This window comes from Thunnus albacares, chromosome 19 (genome assembly GCF_914725855.1).
Source record: "Thunnus albacares chromosome 19, fThuAlb1.1, whole genome shotgun sequence".
Classification (NCBI taxonomy): domain Eukaryota; kingdom Metazoa; phylum Chordata; class Actinopteri; order Scombriformes; family Scombridae; genus Thunnus; species Thunnus albacares.
In genome coordinates this window covers 28,998,678-29,006,366 of record NC_058124.1, presented here as the reverse complement: position 1 = coordinate 29,006,366, position 7,689 = coordinate 28,998,678, and the positions used below count along the sequence as shown (strand labels likewise).

Below are 7,689 nucleotides of genomic sequence, written 5' to 3'. Positions count from 1 at the left end.
ATACTGACAGCTACAAGAATATGTTCTCACATCCTGTAAAAAGAGAAACACTCGAAGTAAAAACACTCTGTCACATGTTAAAGTCCTGCATTCAACACTGTAAAAAAAAAAAAAAAAAGGACAAAGTCACAGTGATGTCACCCGTTGGTTTCTGGACTGCCATTTTGAAGTCCCCAGTCTGGCAATTTGACCGTCACCATCTTGGATTTTTGGAGCCAGAAGTGACCATATTTGGACGAGAGGCTGGAGATGACCCTAGCGCTAGCTGCTAGCTTGGTTAGCAAGGTGCATTTACAGTCTATGGCTAACTGTGATAATGCTAATGATAATTTTTTGCTAGCAAAAAACAGGCTTAAAACCCTTAAAACAAAATGTACTTAACAGAAAAACTGACCAGCCGACTCCTTAGGGGGTCTTTTAGTACAACCAAACGCTCAACAAGACTTTTGTAGGTGACCAAAATGTTACAATTAACTTTAATGAGCTGAAAACACACTGTGAAATAGCTGCAGCTACGCCTGTACTCTGTGAATCTGGGGTTACGCCATGGTTACGTTATGCAATCAACATTGTTGCTCAGGCAATCACGCGGTAGCCCCGCCCTAAAGCATACGCTGCTTTATCGTCTATTTTACTCTAAATGGGACCATAATTTTCAAAATGAACATCATGCTGTATTGAAGAAGACTTGAAACTAGCGATTGAGACCATAAACTCATTAGGAAAGTGTTTACTGAGGTAATAAATCAAGTGAGAAGTAGAGTTATTTTCTCATGGACTTCCATACAGTTGGCCAGTGGAGTCGCCCCCTGCTGGTAATTAGACAGAATGCAGGTTTAAGGCACTTCAGCATTGGCTTCACTTTTCAAACCCTGAGCTACCTGGTAAAAGCACAGAAATATTATAAGCTAAATGTAGTTAAAGTATCAAAAGGACAGTAGCTGTCTAATAAATGCAGTATAGAAGTATGAAGACAGAAAGAAGACACAAAATTTGGTATTTGATTTACTTTTCCCCAATGAGTTACATGTGTGAAACATCTGTTTGTTTCCATACTGTGTCCTCACTAAGACGGTTAAATTTGGGAACACATATTTTTATATAATTTTCAACCTTGTGTTCAGACTGAAATGTTGATCAGGTGTTTCTCTGTGGACAGACATCTCTACATAATGTACATGGAAACCAGGCTAACTGTTTCCCCCTGCTTCCGGTCTTTATGCTAAGCTAAGCTAACCACATCCTGACACAGCTCTGAACATGATACTGAACATGAGCCTCAGCAGAGTTCAATCATCTCGGACTGACTGGCCAATCAGAGTGCTCGCTGTAATTTTCCCGTCCTGGTTGTTGGTTTCAGTCCCAGACATCCTGTCTTCATGTTCCCAGTGTCAGACCGCCATGCTACGCTAACACGCTAACTCCCTGCTGAACCGTGAGAACATGTGTGTGAGAGAGAGAAAGCTTCAGTAGAAAAAGAAGAGAAGGGAAACCATCAGCGTCTCCTTCCCATGGTGATCTCACCGGGCAGTGATGCCTCCTGATTGGCTGACTGGTCAGGGCTCATTTGATTGATGGAGAGCTGTGAGAAACATCAAACCAACTTCATGTTTTTATTATCACATGTTATACAGCGTCAAACAATATAATCAATAAAAATGCAACTTCTGTACATCCACAGGAGGTCTGATGATTTCCACTGTATGTTGGCAATAAATAATAATAGTGAAAATAGTACAAATAAATCATATAATATTAAAAATAGTAAAAATAGTTTTTAAAAACAGAGCAAAAAATAGTGAAGCTTGTCAAAACAGTGAAAATAGTGAAAAAATAGTGTGTCTGTGTGTAAATTAGTATTATTAGGTTATTCAGAGGTCAAAGTGAATTTTGGATCAAACAAACATTTTATTGATCATACATTTGGGTAAATACTCTTTCCTCAAAGACACATCTGAAAGAGTTCACAGGGATCCACCAATCAGATCGTCGAACAGTTTCTGACCTGAAAAGTAAAAAACGTCAAACAGCAGCTTCTGACTGGATGAAAGAGAGTGAGACTGAGGTCACCACAGAGTTTAAATCCAAACAAAGAAAGACAAATAAAGCAGACAGACTGTGATTTAAACTCTATAAAAATGTCTCGGTCCGTCAACCGCTGTGTTGTTTCAAACATTAAATCATTCGTTTGGTTTTTAATAGAATCACTTTTTGTTTCTTTAGTTTGTGAAACATTCAAAGACAAACAGACGAGATGTTTCATCATGTCGATGGAAAAATCCAGAAACTGTGAAGCTGTAAAACTGTTAGAGACACTTCACTGAATGTCCTCAAACACTGAGACACAGAGAGAGAGAGGACAGGACAATAAATACCAGACAGGACGGGATAAGACTAGACAACAAAGACGTCACGAAACAGGACATTAAAAAAAAAGAAAAAGACAAGACAGGGGCGTCCTGGTGGTGCTGGGTCCAACTATATTCAGGTTTTACAGGTCCCCCCTCATTTCCTGTCATCTTTCTGCCATCAAATGAAGACAAAATATTTCAACAAATGAAAAAAAGATAAAAAAGACAAAACAGGACATGAGAGGACCGCAAGCCAACATTTTTGCCAGATGAAATTCCTTCCAGGTGTTCCTGAGATATTGTGTTCACAAAAGAATGGGACAGACATGAGATGACAGTGACCCTGGCATTTGGACCTTTGACCGCTACAATCTAATCAGTTCATCCTTGAGTCCAAGTGGACGTTTGTGCCAAATTTGAATAAATTCCATCACAGCATTCCTGAGATATGTTCATGAGAATGGGACAGACAGACGGACAACCTGAAAACATGAAAACATGATGCATGAATGAATGAAACAAGTCAACACAACACAAAACTAGATAGGACGGAGAAGGACAACATAAGACAAGAAAGATAAGACAGGACAAGAAAGACCAGGGACAACAAGATGGAAGAAAAGACTAAACAAAAAAGGACAAGGAAGACAGGAAAGAAAGAGACAAATGTAGACAAGACAAGACAAATCAGGACAAACGTAAAGAGAGACAAGAGATTTATAGCGTATTCCTGTAAACAGATTCATTTAAATCATGACATCATATTTCAGCTGACTGTAGCCCTACCCCTCGTCTTCCGTCCTGTCTCTGCTTTCAGTTACTCCTCATGTTATGGGGACATAAATCTGTTTACACAGTCACGTGTGGGGACTCACATCCCTTTTGGTCTACAGGAAATGAATGTAAGTCAATGTAATGTCCTCTAAAGTGATGGAAACGTGTGTGTGTGTGTGTGTGTGTTGGGGGGGTTCAGGTGTGGAAAACAAACGTCCTCAGGAAGTGACACGCTGACGGCGGGGCTCAGCTGCAGATGACTGACTAATGTGATCACACACACAGCTGAGAGACTATGTGTGTTTCTGTTTGTTATTAATGTTTCATAGAAACAAGTCAACATTTACATGATATGCACTTTTATATTTACATTTTCTGAACAAAAGAAATAATCGATAAACAGTGAAAACTGATCAATATGCAGCCTCAACTATTAGTTTGACAGAAATTTTTGAGTTTTGATAATTGAATAATTGTCATTTTTTTTAAGCAAAAATGCCAAAACTCTGCTGGTTTCAGCTTCTCAGATGTGAAGATTTGAATCTTTTATGTGTCGTAAACTGAATATTTTTGGGTTTGGGACTGTTGGTCGACCAAAACGAGACATTTGAAGACGTCTGACTCTGGGAAATTATAACGACCATTTTTTCACTAGTCTTTTACATTTTATAGTCAAAACAGTTAATCAATTAATTGAAAGAATAATCAGCAAATTAATCAATAATGAAAATAATCATTAGTTGCAACTCAGACTGGTGACACGACTAGAAAGACATCTTTATCATCATTATCAATAAACTTAATTAGGAAAAAATGCAACAAAATGAAAAAGTTAAATAAATAGTCATGTTTCAGTTGTCAGTCAGCTGTGTGTGATCAATAGTTATTGATCAGTAATAGTTACTGTGCAGTAATCGGACCTCAGTGTTTCAGTAGTCTGATGACCTGCGTTACCTTTGTGACATCTGAGAGGACGTACGTCCCTCCTGTGCACACTAACAGCTCCCTCACATTTTATTGTGAAGGGAGACGTTTTGTTTCCTGCAGCAGGAAACTGACGTCAACTTCCTGACGTCCTGTCAGCAGGTCAAAGGTCAGAGTGCAGTGATGAGTCAGCAAAAAACACAACAACCTAACATCTGAGAAGTAAAGTTTGGTGTACCCCAGGGGTCGATCCTTGGCCCGATGCTTTTGACATCATTTGCAAATATGGTATTAATTTTTACTGCTACGCTGACGATACACAGCTATATGTACCTGTAAAGCCAAATGACCTTTCCCAACTCCTCAATTCAGAGGCATGTTTATCAGAAAATAAAAAAATGGATGGGTATGAACTTTTGGCTGTTAAATGCTGATAAAAAAGAGTTATTAGTTGTTGGACCAGCCATTTGTATGAGAACTTGAGTGTTGACATTGATGGCTGTATTATTTCTGAAACTCGACCATTAAAAACCTCGGAGTGATTTTTGATTCTCGTCTGACATTCCAGTCTCATGTCAAGGCCATTACCAAGACAACATTTTTTCATCTTAGTAATATTGCCAAAATCCGGCCTATTTTATAACTGTGTGGTGCTGAAACTGTAATCCCTGCATTTGTATCTTCCAGACTTGATTATTGTAATGTCCTTTTCTATGGTCTTCAGCTTGTTCAGAATGCTTGACAAAAACTAGAAAATTTGACCATATAACACCCAGTCTGGCCTCTTTACTGGTTACCAGTGCAAGCTAAAGCTGATTATAAGGTTCTTCTTTTAACTTATAAGGTCTTGCATGGACCTGCACCACCTTACTGTACTTATCTGAGCTCATTACACCATATACACCTGCACCAGACTCTCTCGATGCTGGTCTCCTGGTCATTCCTTCAGTTAGCAAAAAATCTGTTCAGAGCATTTGCCTGCCATGCTCCTTCTCTGGAAACGCCGTCCATTACATGTTAAAGAAGCACGTTCAGTTGAAATTTTAAATCAAAACTGAAAACCTACCATTATTCACGTCATTATAGCCTGCCCTAGAACTTTGTTGGGTTCAATCGTTTAACATGGATGTTTTTAATGTAGTGATTACTTTAACTGTTTGCTGCATGTTTTGTCCTATGTCTTCTCTTTAATTGTAAAGTGTGTTGGGACAATACTGCATGCTGATTCTGCACTTTAAGTAAAAAAAGATTGATCGATTGAAACAAAGTAAACTGAACTGAAGGAATGTAGTGAAGGACTCCCACACAGACAATATATCAGATCAGAATAAATGTGTCCAGGTGTATCCAGGTGTGTCCAGGTGTGTCCAGGAGTGTCCAGGTGTGTCCAGGTGACCTCTGACCACCTCTCTGCTGTCAGTTTCTGAAAAAGAACAAATGTAGTTTTAATGTTGAAACCAAGAGGTCACCTGCAGGTTCCAACCTGGGGCCCAGAGGGGCCCATTGATGACCCTCAGGGGCCTGGACGTCAGTCGGTGCTGCTGCTTTGTTTCATCTGATTTATACTTTTCTAATAAATTATTGATTGTTTCTGCAGTTTAACCTCTTGAACTGTGAACCGTCCATATTTACTGACTGACTCTTCAAACTCATACAACTTTATTTATAATCAGAGATCTGACAGTTTCCACAGATCTCAGATCTGTCAGGCTGAATATTGGTGACGTGTTTCTGACATGAAGCAGACATGAAACAGTTTCAGCAACATATATGATGCCGTCAGTGATTGCAGCTCTGCATATGTGCAGCTCTCTACAACATGAGTGAAACAAAATGATGAAGATATGCGACTCGATAATTAACCCTTGGCAACTCTCATTTACCCAGTTAAAGCTCACCTCATTGCTAAATTGTTAAAGACCTAAAATGCTCAAAGACGTTCTTTCTGTGCAGAAAGGAACTTATCACGTCTGTTCAACCAATCAAAGACTAAATGAAAGGTTTTTGTATTGAAATTAAAAAAAACAAAACATGCATATATGTGTTGCACAGCGAAAGTATTTTAAAGGTTTTTGAAGTGGAAAAGATGACACCCTGTGACGTCTGCTCATAAACGTTTATACACTAAAACTGGATCAAATATTCATTAGAAGGACAACTGACAGTTACACATGTACAGTATATCTGTATTATATACTGTATGTCCACACGTCTGCTAAAAAGCAAGTTAACTTTATTTGGATGATTCCAGTTTTATGTGCATGTTGCTGTTTTTGTTATCTGTCTGATGATTACTGGGAAGGAACAAGCTAGTCAGACCAGACTGGACCACACTGGTCTATATGAGGCCAGTTTGTTAGGAGAGACGACAACAGAGAACATGAGAGTGAGTGTGTGTGTGTGTGTGTGTGTGTGTGTGTTGATGCTGCTGATAAACAGGCTGCTCTATATTAGATTGTTCTGCTTTTATCCACCAACACACACTGAACACAGTCAGCGGTCATTAATCACTGAGCATGTGCGTCACAGGAGGAGGAGGGATGGATGGATTGATGGATGGAGGGCAGTAAACAAGTGTGAGTGATGGAGGGAGGGACAGGTGGAGACAAACATGATGCAAGACGAAGGAGAGAAGAGGACATTTTGACAGTTTAGATGATGAAGAGATGAAAAAAGAGAGAAGAAGTTCAGATGTGTTTCACTCTTCAGCTGGGAGGCCTCGTTTTGTCCAAAACTCTTATTCAGTTATTTGGTTTATGATCATAAAAAACAGAGAGATCGTTCTGTTCAAAAGACAAAAACAGTTTGCAGTTGGTTAAACTGTATGAGGAGTTCACAGAAAGTAAAAATATGTATTGATTGATTGATTATTTACTGCCTCACAGCTTTAAAAACTTCACAAATTAATGACTGTAAACACTCATGCAGACAGACAGCAGCAGATCTGTGATCTAATTATCTGAGAGAGACGACGCTTAGCTGGAAACAAAACTCTGAGCTTCAAACAGTCCAAGTTTCTGTGGATTCACAGAGAAAAACGTTGAAAGTGTCGAAAACACCAGAATCAAAATCTACACTCAATCCTTTTTACCTTAAAAACACGTCTTCTTATAGAACAGAGAGATTTTATTGTTTCAGGGCAGATAGATCAGATAAATTAAACTTTATTGTCCTCTTCAGGCATCACAGAGAATTTGTCTCCAGACAGACGGAGCTGCATCTTTCAGATGTGAAAAAACTAAAATACTATACTCCTATAAACTGTAAACCTCTCTGTGACCCTGTAACGTTCCATCACCACAATATTTAACTGCTGCCGGTTAACAACTTAAAGGACCAGTGTGTAGGATTTAGTGACATCTAGTGGTGAGGTTGCGGATTGCAACCAATTGAATATCCTCCTACGAGCCTACGGTGGCTGTGAAACTAAGGAAAGTCCCTCTCTACAGCCAATGTTTGGTTTGTCCATTCTGGGCTACTGTAGAAACATGGCAGTGGGCTCCGTGGAAGAGGACCAACTCCCTCTGAAGATATAAAGGGGTATAAAGTCCGTTCCAGTAGATACCACGAAATTCTACAAACTGCACCTCTAATGGACGATGGAACAAATGAGTTTTTACAACAGTTCAGTCTAAACTGT

The 7,689-nt window shown here is 39.2% G+C and overlaps 1 protein-coding gene and 1 long non-coding RNA gene across 2 annotated transcripts in view; one reads left to right on the top strand and one right to left on the bottom strand.

The window, feature by feature from the left end:
* The window catches only part of LOC122970146, a 23,060-nt gene extending 15,612 nt beyond the window's left edge, over positions 1-7,448 (bottom strand). The window contains exon 1 of the long non-coding RNA XR_006399153.1: positions 7,378-7,448. This is a non-coding gene — a long non-coding RNA (uncharacterized LOC122970146). The remainder of the gene's footprint in view (positions 1-7,377) is intronic.
* Positions 1-7,689, top strand: part of npr1a (natriuretic peptide receptor 1a) — a 42,056-nt gene that overhangs the window by 15,295 nt on the left and 19,072 nt on the right. The gene's annotated exons all lie outside the window — the stretch shown is intronic.